Source organism: Hyla sarda, chromosome 6 (genome assembly GCF_029499605.1).
Source record: "Hyla sarda isolate aHylSar1 chromosome 6, aHylSar1.hap1, whole genome shotgun sequence".
NCBI classification, from domain to species: Eukaryota; Metazoa; Chordata; class Amphibia; order Anura; family Hylidae; genus Hyla; species Hyla sarda.
Window position 1 is genome coordinate 284982606 of NC_079194.1, and position 22794 is coordinate 285005399.

General features: G+C 44.1%; 1 protein-coding gene, 1 long non-coding RNA gene and 9 other non-coding genes across 11 annotated transcripts in view; 10 read left to right on the forward strand and 1 right to left on the reverse strand.

Annotated features, from left to right (window-relative positions):
• SLC3A2 (solute carrier family 3 member 2) overlaps positions 1 to 2212 on the reverse strand; it is a 54210-nt gene extending 51998 nt beyond the window's left edge. The window contains exon 1 of the mRNA XM_056527554.1: positions 1927 to 2212. The gene's annotated coding sequence lies outside the window, so the exon portion shown is untranslated. The remainder of the gene's footprint in view (positions 1 to 1926) is intronic.
• LOC130277159 (uncharacterized) lies at positions 1923 to 11119 on the forward strand. The gene is made up of 11 exons (XR_008845380.1): positions 1923 to 2049; positions 2399 to 2423; positions 5284 to 6482; positions 6743 to 6771; positions 6942 to 6980; positions 7441 to 7508; positions 8563 to 8604; positions 9934 to 9953; positions 10163 to 10187; positions 10573 to 10591; positions 10887 to 11119. It is a non-coding gene; the product is annotated as an uncharacterized LOC130277159 (long non-coding RNA).
• Positions 4324 to 4396, forward strand: LOC130278352 (small nucleolar RNA SNORD26). Its single transcript, XR_008845997.1, has one exon. It is a non-coding gene; the product is annotated as a small nucleolar RNA SNORD26 (small nucleolar RNA).
• On the forward strand, positions 6301 to 6379 carry LOC130278351 (small nucleolar RNA SNORD28). The gene has a single exon (XR_008845996.1). It is a non-coding gene; the product is annotated as a small nucleolar RNA SNORD28 (small nucleolar RNA).
• Positions 6533 to 6660, forward strand: LOC130277815 (small nucleolar RNA SNORD22). The gene has a single exon (XR_008845581.1). It is a non-coding gene; the product is annotated as a small nucleolar RNA SNORD22 (small nucleolar RNA).
• On the forward strand, positions 6810 to 6880 carry LOC130278357 (small nucleolar RNA SNORD31). The gene has a single exon (XR_008846001.1). It is a non-coding gene; the product is annotated as a small nucleolar RNA SNORD31 (small nucleolar RNA).
• LOC130278348 (small nucleolar RNA SNORD29) lies at positions 7020 to 7085 on the forward strand. Its single transcript, XR_008845993.1, has one exon. It is a non-coding gene; the product is annotated as a small nucleolar RNA SNORD29 (small nucleolar RNA).
• LOC130278353 (small nucleolar RNA SNORD30) lies at positions 8419 to 8492 on the forward strand. Its single transcript, XR_008845998.1, has one exon. It is a non-coding gene; the product is annotated as a small nucleolar RNA SNORD30 (small nucleolar RNA).
• LOC130278359 (small nucleolar RNA SNORD31) lies at positions 9994 to 10063 on the forward strand. The gene has a single exon (XR_008846003.1). It is a non-coding gene; the product is annotated as a small nucleolar RNA SNORD31 (small nucleolar RNA).
• LOC130277808 (small nucleolar RNA SNORD31) lies at positions 10234 to 10303 on the forward strand. The gene has a single exon (XR_008845575.1). It is a non-coding gene; the product is annotated as a small nucleolar RNA SNORD31 (small nucleolar RNA).
• LOC130277809 (small nucleolar RNA SNORD31) lies at positions 10636 to 10705 on the forward strand. Its single transcript, XR_008845576.1, has one exon. It is a non-coding gene; the product is annotated as a small nucleolar RNA SNORD31 (small nucleolar RNA).
• Positions 11120 to 22794: the final 11675 nt, after the last annotated feature.

A 22794-nucleotide genomic window follows, 5' to 3' on the forward strand; every position in this document is an offset into this window, starting at 1 on the left:
TGCCCGGATAGCTAAAGGTTGTCTAGGAATGCTGGGAGTTGTAGTTTTGCAACAGCTGGAGGCACACTGGTTGGGAAACACTGGAATAGAGTGTCCCTCAACATGTAGCCCTCCAGCTGTTCCAAAACTACAATTCCAATGATGATGGGAATTGTGGTTTTGCAAACACTGAAGAGCAACAAGTGGGGAGCACCAGTATAGAACAATTTCTCTCAACCAGGGAGCCTCCAGCCATTGCAAAACTACAACTCCCTACAGCCTTTAGCAGTCCGGGCATGCTGGGAGTTGTAGTTTTGCAACAGCTGTGGGCACCCTGGTTGTGAAACACTAGTACAGAGTGCCCTCCAAACTGTAGCTCTTTAGCTGTTTAAAAGCTACAACTCCCATCTTGTGTTGATAGCCTTAGGGTATGTTCATACTGCGGAATTGCCACGGAATTCCGTGAGCGGAATACCGTAAGTGAAATTCCGCACAGTGAACGTTAGCATCTGTGTGAATGGGTCTTCCGCGAGACCCGTTCACACTGCGGAATTTCAGCGGCAGACAATTCCGCCACTGAAATTGTTCTGCGCAAAGAAAGAACATGTTCATTCTTTGCCCAGAAGTCCGCGACACTGCATAGCCATCAATGGTGACGGCGCAGTGCCGTGTGGTCCTACCGCCGCCGCCATCTGCATCTCCGCTCGCTGAATTCCGCGAGCAGAGATTCAGCTAAAAAAACATAGTGTGAACATACCCTTAAAGGACAAGTCTCATGCCCGACAGTACAGAAAACGTATCCGCTGGTCATCTGTACGGAGCGCCGGCTTTCCCACAGAGTGGCGCGTTATGACCCCCGCCCAAAGCGGGGGCTGCCATGCCCCCTCAATATATCTCTATGGAAGAGCCAGATTGCTGAACAACTCTCGCATAGAGATATATGGAGGGAGCGTGGCGGCCCCTGCTTCGAACAGGGGTCATGACTAGTGTTGGGCACGAATATTCGCACTTCGAATTCTTATCGTGAATATCACAAATTCGCGAATTTGTTAATATTGCGAATATATTCTCTATATATTCAAAACTACGAATATTCACTTTTTCCGCATATGCGCATATGTCAATATTCGCAAATTCCTTTTTTTCACTTGTGGGCCAATTAAACGATGCAAATACACTTGTCAGAGGTTATCAACAACATCCCCAGCAACCAATAGTAAAGTTGCCCACCCCCTCACTGTTTTCTTCCTCATATACGTGAACATGCGAATATTCACATATGCGAATATAACGAATACACAAAATTCGCGAATATAGAACGAATATTCGTCTATATATTCGCAAAATATCACGAATTCGAATATGGCCAATGCCGCTCATCAATCGTCATGACGTGCCACTCTGTGGGAGACGATCACGGCAGGGATAAGTTTTCCTGTGCTGTGGGGCATGACCCTTCTTCTTAAAAACTGTCAGGGCATGCTGGGAGTTGTAGTTGTGCAAATGCTGAAGAGGATTCTCACAGGTCAACTAACTTTTTAGTTACAATCACACAATTTACCACACAATTTCTTTGTCAGACTAGGAAGAATAACTAAAGCCTTTACATTTTTATATCATTATTATTATTATTATTTATTTTAAACTGTTTTACATTATAAATCCGAGCACATGCTACAAAAACTATGGCCCAGATTTATCAAACTGTGTGAGAGAAAAAGTGGAGGGATTTTCCCACAAGAACCAATCACAGCTCAGCTTTCACTTTACCTCAGCTCGTTAGCTGAGCTGTGATTGGCTGCTGTGGGACAATCTCTCTATTTTACCTCTCACACAGTTTGATAAATCTCGGTCATATAGATCCCTATGGGGACTGTGTGTTATTTGCGCGTTCACGGTTGTTGATAAAGTTCATTTTAAGTAAAAAAAAAAAAAAAGTTAGTTTACCATTCTGCGCGTGCGCGTGCCGGCCCGCCTTTCCCGTCATGCTTTGCTTTTTTTTTTTTCTGCTATAAAAGCGCACGCTCGCTTACAAATCGGCCATTTCGGACGACCTTCCCTCCTCGGATGGTGAGTTGTAATCCGTCGGCATCCTACTAGCGGCCATGCGGTGAGATGCTTCCTGCACTACGGGTGGATAGTGCGGTACCGCTGATACACGCCCGGTGCTATATTAACTGCGTTACGTGTGCGGTTTTACACCGTAGCGCACCAGCACCACCAGAGATATCAGTCCGCCCCGTGTCTAGGATGAGACTTATCACAGACCTGTACTGAGTTCCGTGAGGAGAGTTGAAGTTTCTGAGCCACGTGATCACCTTTTATAGACTGTATCCTGCAGCCTTGGGACTACTTTACATTGCTTATAGGGATTTCTAGTATTTACAATGTCTTAATGAGCCTTATTTTATTCCTACAGGTGCAGATGACTCCTGACACGACTGGTAAGTGCAATGACTTGTTCTAATGTGTACAGGGGAATTAGAGGGTAACCTAATAAGACCATAACCTGTATAGGGAACAACTACCTAACCCATAGGGGTATGAGGACTCGGCCTCCATGCTGATTGGGACTTGGGCGGGGTTGTCCTCTAAATGAATGGGGGTCAGTGGGCCTACTTTACCACCACTACATTCACTTTCTTAGTGTTTATACCACAGTTTCCCAACCGGGGTGCCTCCAGCTGTTGCAAAACTACAACTCCCAGCATGGCCGGACAGCCAAAGGCTGTCCGGCCATGCTGGGAGTTGTAGTTTTGCAACAGCTGGAGGCACCCCGGTTGGGAAACTGATATAAACATTATGGAGTGTTGAATGTGAATGTAAGACCCATAGGGCAGTGCACCTTATCTACTAGTGTTCCTCCAGCTGTTGCTAAACTACAACTCCCAGTGTCCAATGTAAAATACTGGACACCTGGTGAAGCCCATTCAAGTCAATGGGATCCATTGTGCGCTGGGTTGGAGCACAATGACTGGATGAACCTAGCCTTGCATATCTTTAGCAGCTGCATAACTAGTGAACGGAACTGCGCCATTTGTGCAACTCATTAGTATTAATGGGAGTTACATAATTTGTATCTTGCTTTGGCTTTACAGCCCTGGAGCTATTAGTGGAGATGGGGATATACACAATTTAGAATTCTTGGGGTGCATGCACACCACGTTTTTGCTATGCGGTTCCCGTCTGCGGTTTCAAGTTAAAATCGTACGAAGCCATAGGCATTGACTTAACATTGTAAACTGGATGTCAAACACAGCATTTTTATTTTTTTTTTCTTGGATTTTCCATCAAAGTTAAACTTTATTCAAAATGGAGTGAAAAGTTACCAAGTGTACATCTTTCTTTAAATACAGATGCAACCGGACATTTTTCACATCGTATAGTTTTTAACCATATAGGGGTTGAAATTTGTAGTCTAGTCCAGTTTTGAGGAATCGGTATTCCATCAAAAACCTGAGATGGCAACTGTGTTGCAAAAACGGGGTGTGCATGCTTCTTTACAAGCTTTGAAACTTGCAACTGAAGTTGCTTGTATGTAGGAAGTAGAGATGAGCGAATTTACAGTAAATTTGACTCGTCACGAACTTCTCGGCTCGGCAGTTGATGACATCCTGCATAAATTAGTTCAGCTTTCAGGTGCTCCCGTGGGCTGCAAAAGGTGCATATAGTCCTAGGAGACTCTATCCTAGGACTGTATCCACCTTTTCCCGCCCACCGGAGCACCTGAAAGCTGAATGAATTTATGCAGGATAAGTCATCAACCGCCGAGCCGAGAAGTTCGTGACGAATCGAATTTACTGTAAATTCGCTCACCTCTAGTAGAAAGATGGTGGATGGGATTTGTAACCTCTCATTCTGTTGGGGACTTGTGTAAATCTGCCGTCTGAGTTTACACTGATGGGGAACATAACATTACAGGACACAGATCACTACTATGGCTGCCAATAGGTTGCAATATATTGGTATAATACAATTTCATAGTTTCACCACTAGTTGGAGCTGCTCTCAGTACAGCACATGGCCAAGCCTCTCCAAAAGGACTAGTGCAGGAGCTGTAGTACATGAATGTTCCCATCTTCTAAAGTAGAGGATCACTATTATGCCATCACATCCTTATCTATGGGCAGGGACCTCTAGGACCCCTGAAATTAGAGGTGATCACCTTATCTGTTACCTACATGGCAGGGCTCCTGGCAAGCAATATGCCTTCACTATACAAGGTAATGGCCCTCTAGTGCTGTTGCCTTTTGGTGGTGCTCAGTGCAGCCGCATGTCATGTTGTGCAATGCGTCACTACTTGTATTTGGAGGATCTGCTTAAGCAGCGTGTCATGTACATAAGCCACGAAGATGATAGCACTTTGAACTCTCTCTTTCTGAGTTGACAGTGGAGAGAACCTCACTGGCTGAGTGGCTATGGTAGAGTGCTGGGCCTGTCCCTGTGGTGGGCTGACAATGTTGGCTTGGTGACAGTCTGACAGTGTATTAAGGGGGTACTGCAGTTTTTAAACACTTTAAAATCAACTGGTGCCAAAAAGTTAGTAAATCGCTTCTATTGAAAGAATATTAATCCTTCCAGTTACTAGCTGCTGTATGCTCCACAGGAAGTTGTATTTCTTTCAGTTCTTTCCAGTCTGACCACAGTGCTCTTTGCTGACACCTCTGTTCGAATCAGGAGAGGTCTTCTATGGGGATTTGCTCCTACTCTGGACAGTTCCTGATATGGACAAAGGTATCAACAGAGCACTGTGGTCAGACGGAAAAGAAATGAAACTTCCTGTGGTGGATACAGCAGCTAAGTACTGGAAGGATTAAAAAAATTTAAATGGATGTAATTTACAAATCTAACTTTCTTGCACCAGTTGATTAGAAAATGTTTTCCACTGGAGTACCCCTTTAATCTAGTGAAACTCAATTAGGGTTCATTCACACATACAGGATCTGCAGCATATTCTGTACATGTGAATGTACCCTTAAGTTTGTCAAGTAGAGGGCCCATTCACACTACAGAAATCTTGGTGCAGCAGCCTTCCAATGGGATTCTACTGCACAGTAAACCATTTTTATAGCACGAAATTGAACCACAGAAATTCAAGGATGCGCTCAGTGGATTTCCACATGGACTTCATTGCTGTCAGTGGTGACCTTGCGTGCTGAACGGCTTTCGGCACAATTCTGTAGTATGAATCCACCCTTAGAATCTCTGGTTAGGCAAATTTGATATGTTCTGCTGTGTATCTGGCTCCTGTACATGTGACATATGGGTGTATACATACTTAGCCTATTTTTCTTTTCTTTGTAGCTCCTCAGATGTTCCTGGTGAAGATGTCGGGTGACGGCTGTTGCAGGTGAGTCTTGACCCCGGTGTAACTTGCCTATTCCGGGCCTCATCGCTGATGAATAAATCTAGACAAGCATATATCTGACTGGTAGTGATGCCCTATATATTCTGAGATGAGGCTGCAGGTGTTGACAATGAACCATGTCCTGTGCTTTATTTTTTTTAATCTATTGTGTTTTTCTTCAGGGCTTTAATGATGTGCCAAATTTTAAGATGGCATCGTAAAGAAAAAGGTATGTTTCATAACTTGTGGACTGAACTGCTCTATTAGAATATAGATCTTCATATTTCTAATTGTATTCATTACCAGAAGTTCTGTAAGTTTCACCAGTGTCTGCAAACTAAGACTAATTATGTAAGACAAACTTTGTACTACAGCTACAATCCTCACCCTGGCTAATCACAAGTCAGTATTTCAGACTTTTTGCCAGGCTGGCACTTTTAGTGTGAAACCTTCCCTTGACTCTTACTTAGCTTGAAGGTCTTGCTGTTTACAGGAGTACTCTGCTGCTCACCATTTGGAAAAACTGTTCCGAACGCTGGCACTGGGAGGACGTGTTGTCAAAGCCCTGTCACGCCCCCTCCCATAGACTTGCATTGAGGGGGAAGGGTGTGACGTCACAAGCTCCCGGCTCCAGCGTTCGGTATAGTTAGTTCCAAATGCTGAGCAGTGGAATACCCCTTTAAGGCTTTTTAAATGGCCTTCAGATGCTTTACCTAAAAATGGTGGTAATCATAGCTGACCATACCGTATTGCTATAAACATGCATGAACTCTTATACAGTATAATCTACATGGCAGAGGCACAATGCAACTTCTGTCTGGTCCCTGACAAATCTGTCGGTGTAAAGAATGCTTTGGAGCTGTTCATCTTCCTAGTCTGCAATGTCTGGCTACTTGCATTTACTTCACAGGTTCTTGTGTAACTTCTAAATTAAGCAAGAAAATGGGCACTTGGCCCCAGTACATTAAGTCTGCTCCAAATGATGACTTTAGAAGTCTCGTTCGTCTGAACCGCTGTGAAGAACACTCATAGCATGGTGGAGTTCTGATGGAGCTTTAGCTTCCTTAAAAAAAAACTTGTGTTTTTTTTATTCTACTTTTAATGCTGGTTTTGTTTTCTGCAGGTTGAACATGACAGTAGATCCCTTTAGGACATGGTAAGAATTGACTTGTATGTATATTCTGTAGTCTATAAAAAACATATACGCCCTTATGATGAAACCTTCACATGTCCGACCTCCTGAATGGTGCCAGAGCCTGAAAAGGTGAACCCACTGGTATCATCAGGAGGAGAGGATGGAGGCCATGTTCCAGCAGGAACGGTCTGACAAGGGTCGCGTTTATCCTCTTGTAGTCACTGGTAAAGCTCATAATGGCAGGAACTCCGGTCAGTACTAATTCTGCTTTATTCTTCCAGGTACATTGGATCTGGACGGACTCTAGCAGGTAATTCAGTGCTGTGTATTGAGCTGTGAGTCTAATGTGAAGCCTGTGATGATCCTATTACCGCCCCAGTCTGATATTCCGTGACTGACTGGTACCATACTGAGTCTTCTGGTATCATACTGATGTCTTCTCTGGTGCAGTCAGTTCCTAAATATTGGCTGTCCTTGTAGGATTACTGGAGAACAGGAGTCTGCAGCCCTACACACCAGGTAGGTAACTACATACAGCTCCATGTACTGAGGACGAGACTGCGATGATGAGTCAAACTAGCTCACTATGATAACACAATGAAAAGGAATGAACTCCTGAGCAGTTTCTGTTCTCTATCCTCTTCCTCTTCTCTATCCTCTTCCTCTTCTCTATCCTCTTCCTCTTCTCTATCCTCTTCCTCTTCTCTATCCTCTTCCTCTTCTCTATCCTCTTCCTCTTCTCTATCCTCTTCCTCTTCTCTATCCTCTTCCTCTTCTCTATCCTCTTCCTCTTCTCTATCCTCTTCCTCTTCTCTATCCTCTTCCTCTTCTCTATCCTCTTCCTCTTCTCTATCCTCTTCCTCTTCTCTATCCTCTTCTCTATCCTCTTCTCTATCCTCTTCCTCTTCTCTATCCTCTTCCTCTTCTCTATCCTCTTCCTCTGTGTGATGTATAAACCTAACAATAGACTGTCCTGCAGGATACGAGGAGCAGAGGATGAAGTGGATTTATTGAAGCTCTGAAGGTTTACATATCAGAAACTCACTGGTAAGTTTCAATTACTGGCTCCTGAGCTTTAGATCTATACAGTATACTAGAAAAGATACTTTCCAAGACCTGTGCTTCGTATGCCAGTCTTAAACCTGATGTAAATTTTAGCTGCAACTAATGCCTGTTCCGCAAGCATGTCTTGGGGTGCTTTACCAGTTTTCAGCCTATGGCTGCCAGAGCCGGCTGGGGGAGGGGAAAACCGTGCACTCCTGGACCAGCGCTGAAATCCAATGACTTTAATGAGCCGACCGGAGTCTCTTTTTGATTCTGGTCAGCTAATATTCAACCTGTATCTTGTTTTCTGACCAGACCTAAAACCATAGTATACTACAGTCTTAGGTCTGGTCAAAAAACAGATACTGGTTGAAAATGAGCTGACCGGAATCAAAACGACTCAGTCGGCTCATTAAAGTTAATGGATTTCAGCACTGGGGTACAGGAGCGCACGGCTTTCCCCTCCCAGCCAGATCGGCAGCTGTAGGCTGAAAATGTTTGTGAAAGCACCCTTAGTTCGGGGGCAACAGCCCCATTCCACTTGGCCCCACCTACTTTGGCAATGTAGCCTTTAATTGTAAAAATAAACACTTGATCGCTTGTAACATCTGAACAGGATCTTTGATCTAGAATCGGTTATCCAGGAGTAAAGCAACAAACCTGTCCTCAGGCTGTGATAGTGCAGCTCTGGTCTATTACAGAGAATGGAGCAAAGCTATAACAACGCAAACAACCTGAGCACAGGTGCTTTTTTTTTTGGAAACTTGTTTTTTTTTTTTTTCTATTCCTGGGTAAGCACTGCAGATGTATTTTAAGTTGGCACATGCAGGCCTACAGGGATACTGTTTGTATCCCTGAGAAGGTGGTATTCTTTTTAGGTAACACTTGTGATAGTAGGCAGCCTCACTCCAGCTGACATGATGATCTCATTTAATGGAATCTCGTTCGTCTGAAAAGTTCTGATGAGAATTACTGTATCTGACAGACTGGAGGTTGGGGTGCGATGCCCCAATGGTTATTTCTGGGGCACCTGTAATGACTGCTCTTCCTCTTTCAGGGTTCCAGTGGTGACTGCTGCAGTGGATGGGATTACATTCTGGTAAGGAGCTTTAATCTTGCAGTGTACATAGTCTCCTTAAGCCGAAGTAGCAAAGAATGAAGCTTCATAGTCATACTACAAAATGTCAACCCTGCTATCTGCTTCACATTCTACATCTGTTCTTGCATAATCTGGCCTGTCCATACATCTCTGCAATATTCACTCCCACTTAACATTAAAGGGAAGTAGTCAGCAGTGACGAACCCTCAAATCTGACAGGTCAGTGACAGGAAGAGTTAAAACCTACTAGTTCCATTCATGCAGTTGAAGGCTAAAGTCTCCTAGTGCCCAGTACAATTTGTGCCCTGAGCCGATTTGATCATCCTGTCCAGAACAATACAGCGTTTCTCCAGCTGTGAAACCTCCAGAATTTAGGAATTTTTATAGGCAGTCAATTTAAAAATCTCGCTATCCAATACAGTACTGCTGCCACCTGGAACTGTCAAGATAGGAGAGAACCTCTTCCACCTACTCTAGACTTACTGACCTGATTTTATTTTTATTTTTTGTATCCAAGTTTGTTAAAGGGGTACTCCACTGCTCAGCGTTTGGAACAAACTGTTCCGAACGCTGGAGCTTGTCGTCATAGACTCGCCCCTCATGATGTCACACCCTGCCCCCTCAATGCAAGTCTATGGGAGGGGGCGTGACAGCCGTCACGCCCCCTCCCATAGACTTGCATTGAGGGGGTGGAGCTATGACATCACATGCTCCAGTATTTTCTGGTCAGCATTTGGAACAGTGTTCTGGAGTACCCCTTTAAGTACTGGAATTATATATATTCCAACTTGTGCCAGAAAGTTACAACTTTATCACTTATGAATGTAAAAGCCATTTGATCATCTACATGACACTGTTAGGTTTGAGGGGTCTTCACTGCATTTCCTGCAGTTCCATTCCTGAACAATCATGTTGTATAGGACACCCTCTTACGATCCTTTTGAAGAATACTGACTATTTTTAAACACTTGGGCCCAGACTTATCAAACTGAGAAACTGGAGAGATTCCCTTAGGAACCAATTACAGTTCAGCTTTCACTTTACGAGAACTCATTAGCTGAGCTGTAATTGGTGGTTGTGGAAAAATCTCTCCACTCTTTGATAGATCTGGTAACAAGTTCTGCTGCTACAGGTTTCTACTGCTCTGCAAAAGGTAGATTAGGGAGACATAAGGGGGCACCAATGATGAATCATCCACTATACCCTGAGCTGGCACAAGTGTTGGCTGTGACAAGGATCGTCGCTATCCTGATGAGATCCCCCTTAAAATAAAAATGAGGATTGATCTATGTAATTATCAAACTAATGTATTGTCGTCTTCTCTTACAGGTCATGATGTCATCACTTGGGTAAGTGTCACATCAGTGTATAGACAAACATTACCTTATGCTGAGCTGTGATGATCGTAGATACCGCCCCAGGCTGATATCTGTGCTGACTGGTACTCCTCTGAGCTCTGCACTGGGACATCAGTATTGAGCATTAGTCTTGCACAATACATAAGACAGTGTGGATTAAAATGTAACAGACTTCCTAATATTCTCCTCTTCCTTTGCAGGTCATATTGTCAGTGTCATTACTAGGTAAGTGTTTCATCAAAGTGTATATTCTCCTAGACATTACCTTGTGCTGAGCTGTGATGATCGTAGATACCGCCCCAGGCTGATATCTGTGCTGACTGGTACTCCTCTGAGCTTCTGCACTAGGCTATTGGTATTAAAGGGTTACTCCACTCCCCAGCATCCAGAACTCTGTTCCAAATGCAGGGTGTGGGCTTCAATGTTCACACCTGCCCCTCATGATGTCACACCCCCTATGGAAGGGGGTGTGACAGCATGTCACAAGGGGGCAGGCAGAACAGACATTTCGGATGCTGGGAGCAGAGTAACCCTTTAAGCATTAGTCTTGCACAATACAGTGTGGATTAACATGTAACAGACTTCCTAATATTCTTCTCTTCCTTTGCAGGTCATAATGTCCTTACTAGGTAAGTGTTACATCAGTGTATATTCTCCTAGACATTACCTTGTGCTGAGCTGTGATGATTGTAGATACCGCCCCAGGCTGATGTCTGTGCTGACTGGTACTCCTCTGAGCTTCTGCACTGGGATATCAGTCCTGTAAAGCATTAGCTTCAAACTGAATCTTCTGCCAGGCATGCTGGGAGTTGTGGTTATGCAATTTCTAGAATGTCCGCAGTTTGGAAAGCAGTGCTTATAAGCTTTATTTCTTAGTCTTGTATGGCACATAAGCCAAAATCTTATCACTTATATTTTTTTCAGATTTCCTTATTGTGAAGGACCTGCAAACTTGACTGCAAAGGCTTCAGTCCTTGCACTCAGAGCAGCTAGGAATTTGGACGAGTCCTCTACATCACTCATTCAGTGGAGCCTGGAATAGTGACAACTAAACTTGTTGGCAATGTTGTGTACCACTTATCTCAGAAATAAGGCTGACGGTGTACATAAGCATCTGTATGTATTTGTTATGCATTACATAATAAAGATGAAATTATGACTGATGTCTGTATTCGTTATATATAATGCAGCTGGGATTAGTGACTAGAGAGCTTTCCTTCTGCATTAAAGAGGTTCTCCGGCCCCAAGAAAACTTATCCCCTATCCTAAGGATAGGGGATAAGATGTCTGACTGCAGGGGTCCCACCACTGGGACCCCACAATCTTGCATTCAGCACCAGGTGTGAATTGGCAAGAATCTGGCAATACGATACATCACGATACACATATGACAATACGACATATCCCAATTCTGTCTTGGACAATAGTGAGTTTCTATTTTTTTTCTTACACTTTTAGTCCCTTAGGGGACTTTCAGGAGGAATCCATTAGAGTTCTTTTGAACTCCATTGATAGCGCCTGACTGGACTCTATCAATCACAGAGCCGCAGGACAGCAGGGAACAGAGGGAAGACTTCCGCCTACCTCTAGTGTGGTGCCCCCTGCAATCACCCCAGCCCACCAGAGCATTCACATGTCCCTTTAGATGCCATTGACAGCAGCGATCTAAAGTGTTGCCAGCCATGGCAATCGCTGCATGCTGGCTATTAGCGGTTGCCCTGGCTACTGAAAAAATTTGGCTTTTTCAGTATGAAATACTGGAAATTTTCTAATGCAAGCAATTGCAAAACATCTTGTAGAGTAGCCCCTAATTGTGGTAGGCGGGTTCCCTTGTGTAGTAAGTAGCCAGAGGGACACTTGATTAAATCTGTAATGGAAATGATCCAAAACTTGCAACTCCAGGCTCACAGCAGGGACGTCCACATCCTGTCCTGATGGAGGTGCATGCGAGGAGTGATGTCATTGCACATGATGCCTACATCAGGAAGCTGACGTACTGCGCCGCTCGCTATAGACTTCAGCCGTTTGAGTTTAGTGACGGAAGGAATTATTTCCCTGTCATGTTTCAGCTGTAGGTGCAGAAAGACGTGCAATACAGCTGGAACAGTATTTTGCACATCTTGTACCTGGATCTTGAAGGTGTGCAGTCTTAAAGCGGCGCTTGCTCAGGTCTTCTGGGACATGAGTCCTGGATCCCAAGCAGTGCACTGGCTCCACTTGCCCTAAGCAGGGCCAAATGCCTGAAGAACTCGCTTGCCTGAAATTGCATGTCCTGGTCATTTAAGAGTTCTCCAGCACTAGAAACTGCAATTTGTTAGTCACTTATCAGTTATTTTAGTTATGTTTTTGAAGGGGCGCTCCAGAGGAAGAAATTTTAATAAATGACTTCTATATAAAGAGCTCTATCCTTCCAGTACTGATCAGTTGCTGTATGCTCGAAGTTTTGGTTGGTTCTTCCCAGTCTGACAAGTGCTCTTTGCCACCTGTCAGTAACTGTCCAGAGTAAAAACAAATCCCCAGCAAACCCCCCTCCTGCTCTGGACAGTTCCTGACAGAGCAGTGTGGTCAGATTGGGAAGAACTTCAGAAAGAAATAACTTCTATTATACAGCAGCTCCTAAGTCCTGGAAGGATTAATATTACTTGTTACTTTCTGGCACCAGTTGATTTTGAGACATTCCCCTCCAGAGTACCCCTTAAAGGAAAGCTGTCACATGTTCACCACAGGTACTGACAGTGCGGGCACGCAGATACATAGCTCTACCTTGACTGGATCTGTCCAGCATTCTCCTGCATTCTTAGTTTTTTTCTATATATGCAAATGTGTCTAACTTGGGCAGGTTGATGTCAGTGCTGTCCACTTAATAATCATCACTTCCCGCTGCTCCTAACTGGTCTTCACCAGTGCCACTAGGCTCCTGTAAACCCACCCATGCCAGTTACAGCCACATTTGCATATATAGAAAAACTTAGATTGCAGGTGAATGGTTGGATGGATCCAGGCAAGGTAGGTATATGAATCCATGTCTAGAGTCTCCTAGGACTGTATCCACCTTTTCCAGCCCACGGGAGCACCTGAAAGCTGAACTAATTTATGCAGGAAAAGTCCAACTGCCGAGAAGTTTGTGACTAATTTACTGTAAGTTCGCTCATCTCTACTGTCAGTACCTGTGGTTAGTTCGGGAGTGAACATGTGACAGTTTTCCTTTTAACTATCCAGCCTCTCTGCCCCTAAGTTATCCTCTAGGGGCAATATGTCTGATTGCAGGGGTCCAGCCACTGGGACCCCTTTAATCTACAGCCTGTCACCCCAGTAATCTGCATGGAGCGAGCTCTGCTCTTTGCCAGGTTACAAGCAATCACCGCCATCTTACCCCCTCCATGAATTTACCATAGACATTAATGGAGGGAGCGTGATGACCTTGGCCGCCCAAAGCCTAGCAAAGGTGGTGCTCTGAACATTAATGTGGGAGGGCCCAGCGGCCAGACCCACCATCGCCATATCCCCTATACTTTGGATAGGGGATAAGATGTCTAGAGGTGGAGTACTCCTTTAAGGTTTTTCAATCAACTCCTCTATCACTTTGAACCCAAATACACTGGGTATTCTACATTAAGATTTCCTGGGTCTAAAGAACTGACCATCAATTTATTAGTCAATATAAATTGGATAGTAAGTCACACCGCATCAAAGTTTATCCAAGTTCCTGCTCCTGTAGTGATCGCCGCCGCTCATGGAGAAGTATTTTTGCACAATTTGTTGCAGTAACACGTTTCTATGGAGATCTATTAAATATGAAATGATCAGCACAACGCAGAACCGGTTGCACAAGCGTGTGGTTACTCAATCGCTGCGCAAAATGTATGTGGTGCAAGTTGCTTCATAAATCTGCACAGGAAGTCCATGAAAAGGTCAGATACACAAGTCACTGGAGTACATTTCTGTCTGATAAATTCAGGGCATTAAAGGGTTACCGTTCATTAAAAAATCTACTTGATAAATTATTGATGTATGCTGAATACAATTGCATGTTATTAAAAAAATGTTTGTTTCCATTTAATTTTCCACTTGGAAAAAATTAACTCTAGGGGGCTCCCTACCAGTCCTGGCCGCAAGTCTTTTTTTTTTAGATTTCAGACTCATGCTGGAGTCCTAAATCTCAGACTGCAGCCAGGACACAGACAAGCTCAGCACTGCTCCGTTTTTTTTTTTTTTTTTTTTTTTTTTTTAATGAAAGGTACCCTTTAACAAGAAAATGACAGCAGCAGCATAGGCAACTGGAAAACAGGACACATATAACCTGAGTGCAAGTCAATGTGCAGAATAGATACACTGCATGCAATGTGCAGGTGTCACAGGAGCAGCAGACCCCATTTCTTTCTGTCTGTATGGGGTCACCTAGTGTCTCCGTTCTGGACATATGTGCTATTTCCAAAGCTCAGCGGCCTATGTTTTTGAGTCAGTTTAAGGGTGAGTTCACACTGAGGAATAGGAGAGGAATAATTGTGAAAAATTCTGCAGCGGAATTTAAGTTTGTTTTTTTTTGCGCGGAAATAACGCCAAATTCTGCACGGAATATAGAAGGAAACTTTTATTTATTACTTTTATTTTTGCTGGACTACAACCACCGATTGGAATTCCCTTTTTATTTATGAATTTTTTTCGTACAGAATTGTTGCGCAAATTCAGCATGAATTACGTGCAAATTCCGCACAAATTCTGTGTTGAAACAATTTCAAGCGGAATTTTTTTTTACCATTGCCTTCAATGGACTTCTGCTCACGTATTCCGCAAGAAGAATGAACATGTTCATTCCGCCGCGGAATTCCGTTCTAGAAGAAGAAAGAACATGTTCATTCTTCTTGCGAAATACACGAGCAGAAGCTTGAAATTGGTTCCGCGTACAATTTGCGCAAAATCCGTATGAAAAAAAAAAATAAAAAGGGAAATTCCGATTGGTGGTTGTAGTCCAGCAAAAAAAATAATCAGTTTCCTTCTCTAGTCCGCGTGGAAAATCCAAATTTCGAGTGAAATTTTTTTTTTAAATTCCGTGGCGAAATTTTTACGCGAGGATTCCTCTCCTATTCCTCAGTGTGAACGTAATAGTGCATATGTCCTGAACGGAATCCGCTGCTCCTGTTCACAGTATACATCGGCTTTCTGTTTTCGGCGGGATGCCGACATATCCAACTAACAGGAGCATGAATGCAGTATGAACCTACCCTTAGTTAGTTATACTGCTTTTCAGCAATTTTGTAAATTTTTTTTTTTTTAACTACCGTGGATTTTAGTCTGAGCTTTTATAGGGGTACTCCACCGGCCAACGTTCGGAACAAAATGTCCCGAACGCTGTTTTCGCAACTGCAGGGGTTGGCCACGCCCCCTCAATGCAAGTCCATGGAAGGGGCGTAACGGTTGTGGAGTACCCCTTTAAGCAGAACAGCCCTGAAGTGATGTCACTAGTTTTTCTTTTCAGTTTAAAAAAAAAAAGTTTTTTTTGAGATTTGTGTAAGGGTGTGAGCACACTGTGTTCTTGCCCTCTTAATTGTATCCATCAGCATCCCGCCAGAAACAGGGTGCCAATGTATATTGTTAAAGGGGTACTCCGCTGCTCAGCGTTTGGAACAGACTATAGCCCCACCCTCTCATTAAGTCACGCCCAGCCCCCTCAATGCAAGTCTATGGGAGGGGGCGTGACCGCAGGGGGCGGGTCTATGACATCACAAGCTCCCGGCTCCAGCGTTCGGAACAGTCTGTTCCAAATGCTGAGCAGCAGAGTACCCATTTAATGGGGGCAGTGGACCCCATTCACTTCTAGGGCTGAACAAAGTCACCCCTAGGGACTCAGGATCAGCAGACCCCATTGATTTTCATAGCCAAACGGAGCCACCAAGTTAGTCAGTTCGGGACATAATTCGACTGAAAGGATTAAAGGTTACTCCGCCCCTGGCATCTTATCCCCTATCCAAAGGATAGGGGATAAGATGTCAGATCGCCGCGGTCCCGCTGCTGGGGACGCCGGGATCGCCGCTGCGGCACCCCGCCATCATTACTGCGCAGAGAGAGTTCGCTCTGTGCGTAATGACGGGCGATACAGGGGCCGGAGCAGCGTGACGTCATGGCTCCGCCCCTCATGACATCAAAGCCCGTCCCCTGAATGCAAGTCTATGGCAGGGGGTGTGACGACCACCACGCCCCCTCCCATAGACTTGTATTGACGGGGCGGGCCGTGACGTCACGAGGGGCGGAGCCGTGACGTAACGATGCTCCGGCCCCTGTATTGCCCGTCATTACGTGCAGAGCGATCTCGCTCTGTGCAGTAATGATAGCGGGGTGCTGCAGCAGCGATCCCGGGCATCCCCAGCAGCGAGACCCCGGCGATCTGACATCTTATCCCCTATCCTTTGGATAGGGGATAAGATGTCTAGGGGCGGAGTACCCCTTTAAGATTTTTTCTAATACAAGTAATTTACAAATCTGTTTAATTTTCTGGCATCAGTTGATTTAAAAAAAAAATATAAAAAAAAGTTTTCCACCGGAGTACCCCTTTAAAGGTGTCCACTGCTCTGCCAGTCGTATACATCATCATCCTCCTGTTCTCGGCGGGATGCCGACGCATATGACTAACAGGGGCACAAATGCAGTGTAAACCCAGCCTTAAAGACACAAGGTACCAGAGGTAGAGTCTGTATTTATAGGGGAGGACTACAGCTGTTCATTGAATATTTTATACTTTTAAGTCTAGGTTCACACGGCTTTAGTGCTCCTGTTAGTCGAATTATGTCCCGAACTGAATAACTAGGGGACTTGTCTATGTCTGTTTGTCTATGAAAATAAAAAAAAAGTTTGCACCGGAGTACCCCTTTAATTTCTATGGCTCAACAGTGTCACCTAATGACTCTATTTGGGCCACTTGCACTATTTTTTTTATCAGACTCAAATACGCAGCAACCCACACGTTTCAGTCTGCTTAAAATAGTGCATACATCCGGAACTGAGGGGGACATGTATCATTGCCTTTAGACTACTTTTCACGTCTACAAATTTTGCGCAACTGCGCTTTTTTTGCATTTGTGCTGCGTTTTTTTTTTTGGGGGTGGATGAGTTTCTAAAGTTGTCACCTGTTTGGTGTACCGTACACCACTTAATCCAGTGGACTGGTAAGTATCATGTGCGCAATAAAAATTTGGATGTTTTTTTTTTGGCGCAATTGCGCTTTTTTTTTTTTTGCAAAAAAATCTACAAGTGCTAGCAAGGACACGTAGAAAAGTGTCTGATGCTACACTGTTTTAAAGGGGTACTCCGGTGAAAAACTTTTTTTTTTTTTTTTGTCAACTGGTGCCAGAAAGTTAAACAGATTTGTAAATGACGTCTATTAAAAAATCTTAATCCTTCCTGTACTTATTAGCTGCTGAATATTACAGTGGAAATTCTTTTCCGTTTGAAACACAGAGCTGTCTGCTGACATCACGAGCACAGTGCTCTCTGCTGACATCTCTGTCCATTTTAGGAACTGTCCAGAGTAAAAGGAAATCCCCATAGCAAACATATGCTGTTCTGGACAGTTCCTAAAATGGACAGAGGTGTCAGCAGAGAGCACTGTGCTCGTGATGTCAGCAGAGAACTCTGTGTTTCAAAAAGAAAATAATTTCCTCTGTAGTATTCAGCAGCTAATAAGTACTGGAAGGATTAAGATTTTTTTAATAGAAGTCATTTACAAATCTGTTTACCTTTCTGGCACCAGTTGATTTAAAAAAAAAAAAAAAAAAAAAAAAAGTTTTTCACCGGAGTACCCCTTTAATCCAAGCAAGCACGGCTCTTCAAATTGCTTTTTTTGTGAGGGATTTCTTGTTGGAAGTGGTTCGTTAATATGTGATGTCATTGCACAGTGTTTGCCCTTAGGGTGCGTTCACACGTCAGAATTCTCGCGGAAGAATTACGCGAGCGGAGCTTCCGCCTGGCGGCCTCCGCCGAAGGTACTTCGGCGCTAGGGCCGCGGGTCACTGAGCCGTCACCATTGACAGCTATGCAGTGCTCGCGGAATCCGCGCTAAAGAATGAACATGTTCTTTCTTTGCGCGGAACACTTTCAGCGGCGGAAATGTCCGCCGCTGAAATTCCGCAGTGTGAACGGGTCTCGCAAAAACCCGTTCACACTAATGTTAAAGTTCACACCGCAGGAATTCCGTAGTGTGAACAGGGCCTTAGGTTACTTCACAATTAATAGTTGCTTTTGCTTTTCAAGGGTCTATTCACACGTACAGTATTCTGGGCAGATTTGATGCGCAGGATTTTCTGCTGCAAGATTTCAATGTAAACTGAATGACTGAGCTCCGCTTCTAATCGGCAGTTACAAATCCTGCGCAGAATACTGTACGTGTGAATAGACCCTAAATGTGTTTATTTTTCAAACATAAAAAATCACCAACATAAACCAGGAAAAACAAGACATCATATTGCAAACACATTAAAACAAAGACAATGAAATAAAGGGATACAATTAACACAAAAAGAAAAAAAAAAAAAAGTTTTTCACCGGAGTACCCCTTTAATCCAAGCAAGCACGGCTCTTCAAATTGCTTTTTTTGTGAGGGATTTCTTGTTGGAAGTGGTTCGTTAATATGTGATGTCATTGCACAGTGTTTGCCCTTAGGGTGCGTTCACACGTCAGAATTCTCGCGGAAGAATTACGCGAGCGGAGCTTCCGCCTGGCGGCCTCCGCCGAAGGTACTTCGGCGCTAGGGCCGCGGGTCACTGAGCCGTCACCATTGACAGCTATGCAGTGCTCGCGGAATCCGCGCTAAAGAATGAACATGTTCTTTCTTTGCGCGGAACACTTTCAGCGGCGGAAATGTCCGCCGCTGAAATTCCGCAGTGTGAACGGGTCTCGCAAAAACCCGTTCACACTAATGTTAAAGTTCACACCGCAGGAATTCCGTAGTGTGAACGGGGCCTTAGGTTACTTCACAATTAATAGTTGCTTTTGCTTTTCAAGGGTCTATTCACACGTACAGTATTCTGGGCAGATTTGATGCGCAGGATTTTCTGCTGCAAGATTTCAATGTAAACTGAATGACTGAGCTCCGCTTCTAATCGGCAGTTACAAATCCTGCGCAGAATACTGTACGTGTGAATAGACCCTAAATGTGTTTATTTTTCAAACATAAAAAATCACCAACATAAACCAGGAAAAACAAGACATCATATTGCAAACACATTAAAACAAAGACAATGAAATAAAGGGATACAATTAACACAAAAAAAAAAAAAAAACATTTTAAAATCAGATTTGGCCATTTTGTGGTAACACAAACCAAAACCAATGATTCTCGTTCGGAAAAAAAATTCCTTCTTAGTATATCCGAACCTGCGCCTACGAGACGCGCCAATTTCTTGAGAGGGACCAGGTGTAGGAGAAGAATCTCCCTCTAAGGCCAACTCACCAGCAACATCCAGCGTCATGATCTAATTTTATAATTAATATGTTCAAATAATATCCTTACTATAAATTAAATAGCAAAACAGAGAGAAAGATCAAACAATAATTATTTAAGATTACTGTGGAAAAACAATATAATGAAGGAGGTCCCAGCACTCACCGATGCAAGCAATTTGATATTTTATTGTATATTCAAGTCACAGGACGCGTTTCGGCACTTAGCCTTCCTCTGCAGAGGAAGGCTAAGTGCCGAAACGCGTCCTGTGACTTGGATATACAATAAAATATCAAATTGCTTGCATCGGTGAGTGCTGGGACCTCCTTCATTATATTGCATTACTTTTTTCCTCGTGCACCACCACCTTTTCAGATAGTGCTGACCATTGCTCTACCTACTGTGGAAAAACAGACATGTACAATAGAGATGAGCGAACTTACAGTAAATTCGATTCGTCACGAACTTCTTGGCTCGGCAGTTGATGACTTTTCCTGCATAAATTAGTTCAGCTTTCCGGTGCTCCCGTGGGCTGGAAAAGGTGGATACAGTCCTAGGAGACTCTTTCCTAGGACTGTATCCACCTTTTTCAGCCCACGGGAGCACCTGAAGGCTGAACTATTTTACGCAGGAAAAGTCATCAACTGCCGAGCCGAGAAGTTCGTGACGAATCGAATTTACTGTAAGTTCGCTCATCTCTAATGTACAATGTACCATTGAATAGAGCAAAATACTTTGATGCAGGATAGAGCTTTTTGACAATCTTGTGCACTTTGGAAGAGTCGAACAAGTTTGAAGTTTGCACCTTATTTATCATGAGCCTTGCACTATAATGGTAAATTTGGCACAATTGTTCTACATTTGCACATCTTGAAAGCGTCCACAATATAGCCTAAAATACACCAATATTGATACATGTCCCCCTGAGTGCTACAGTGCCCTACGCTGTGGTATACGTCGGCATCTTGGCAGAGATGTGGTAAGGCAGTGTGGACCTGGCCTAAGTCCTTCCTCTGGACCTAATAGGAGAACTGGTGGCTCTTTGGGACTAAGGAATTTATAATATTTCCTGCTTTATATATATACAGTGACCCCTCGACCTACGATGGCCCCGACATACGATCATTTCAACATACAATGGCCTCTCAGAGGCAGCATCAACATACAATGCTTTTGTATGTCGGGGCCATCGCATAAACGGCTATCCGGCAGCGCAGACTGCTTCAGCTGCCACTGGATAGCCGTTTACGGTGCCCTGTGTGGTCCGCTGACGATCACTTACCTGTCCTCGGGGCTCCGGCGCGTCCTCTTCGGGATCCTCTGCATCGTCGGCGCTCTCCATCGTCGTCATCACGTCGCTGCGCACGCCGTCCCGTCATCCAATAGGAGCAGCGTGCGTAGCGACGTGATGGCGGCGACGGAGAGCGAGGATGCCGGGGAAGCAGAGGCCTTGCCGGAGCGTCGGGGACACCTCGGGGACGCGGCGACAGCGATGGAAGGCGACATCCAGGGCAGCGGTGACGGTCCGGAGCGGCGGGGACACGTGAGTATAACCTCCAATACCAGTGGTCTCCAACCTGCGGACCTCCAGATGTTGCAAAACTACAACACCCAGCATGCCCGGACAGCCAACGGCTGTCCGGGCATGCTGGGTGTTGTAGTTTTGCAACATCTGGAGGTCCGCAGGTTGTAGACCACTGTCTTATACTTTACATTGCACGGATCCCTCAACATGCGATGGTTTCAACTAGAGATGAGCGAACTTACAGTAAATTGATTCGTCACGAACTTCTCGGCTCGGCAGTTGATGTCTTTTCCTGCATAAATTAGTTCAGCTTTCCGGTGCTCCGGTGGGCTGGAAAAGGTGGATACAGTCCTAGGAGACTCTTTCCTAGGATTGTATCCACCTTTTCCAGCCCACCGGAGCACCTGAAAGCTGAACTAATTCATACAGGATAAGTCATCAACTGCCGAGCCGAGAAGTTCGTGACGAATCGAATTTACTGTAAGTTCGCTCATCTCTAGTTTCAACAAACAATGGTCTGTTTGGAACGGATTGCCATCGTATGATGAGGGAACACTGTATCGGATGTCAGAAGAAAACATGAAGACATTTCCCAGCAGAGCCCTCCTACCAGAAGGGGCGGGACAGGAAACAGATTCACCCAATCAGGATTGTTCCAGTCCTATATAAGCCCTGACCGCCAGCAATGCTTCACTTTTCTTCTAACCACGGAACAGGTAGGATGGCAGCTGCTTGGGCTGCATCAGATGGGGCTTTATCGTCCTCTGTATATCTCTCAGATATTGCAGTTTGCTTTATATGTAATTAATCTACTTACTTACACTTGTACTTTATTCTTTTGCTTGTTTTGCTTTTTAAATAGAAAGTTTATGGCTGAATTTTTTTTTTTGGCTCCTTCTTAAAAGGGGCACTCTGCCCCTAGACATCTTATCACCTATCAACAACTTCATAAACTACTCGCTCAATAGCTATATAAATATATGCAACCTATTAGTGTTTAAAGGGTACCTCTCACAAAATAAACTTTTGATATATTTTAGATTAATGAATGTTGAATAACTTTCCAATAGCATGTTAATGAAAAATATGCTTCTTTCTATTGTATTTTTCCCGATCAGTCCCGTCAGCAAGCATTTCTGACTCGTGCTGGAGTCCTAAACACTCAGAGCTGCCAGCCTGCTTTGTTCACAGCCAAACAGGCTGTGAACAAAGCAGGCTGGCAGCTCTGAGTGTTCTCCTTCATGAACAAAGCAGGCTGGCAGCTCGTAGTGTTTAGGACTCCAGCATGAGTCTGAAATGCTTGCTGCCAGGACTGGTAGGGAGACCCCTAGTGGTCATTTCTTCAAAGTGGAAAATTAGATAGAAAGAAGCATATTTTTTAATAACAGGCAATTGTAACGTTATTCTGCATACATTAATCTATAATATATCAAAAGTTTTTTTTGATGAGAGGTACCCTTTAAAATAGCAAAAGATTGAAGTGTGGGGTGTTTGTGTTTTTTTTTTTTTTTTTTTTTTGCATAAAAAAAAACCTACAAATGATGATGGCTTACTCTTTAATACATGAAGTGCAACTTGTGACAACAACGTCAGAATTGTTGTGATTGGCAAAATGTTACGAGTTATTCTCTAGTAACGTCATACCATACCCTCCACTTAAAGTCTTGGCTTTTAAAGGGGTACTCCCTAAACTATTCTGAACGCTGGAACTGGTGCCAGGAGCTTTTGACATCATAGCCCTGCCCCCTCAATGCAAGTCTATGGGAGGTTGTGTGACAGCTGTCACCCCCTCCCATAGACTTGCATTGAGGGGGTGGGGTGTGACATCACGAGCTGCCAGTTTGTTCCAAATGCTGAGCAGCGGAGTACCCCCC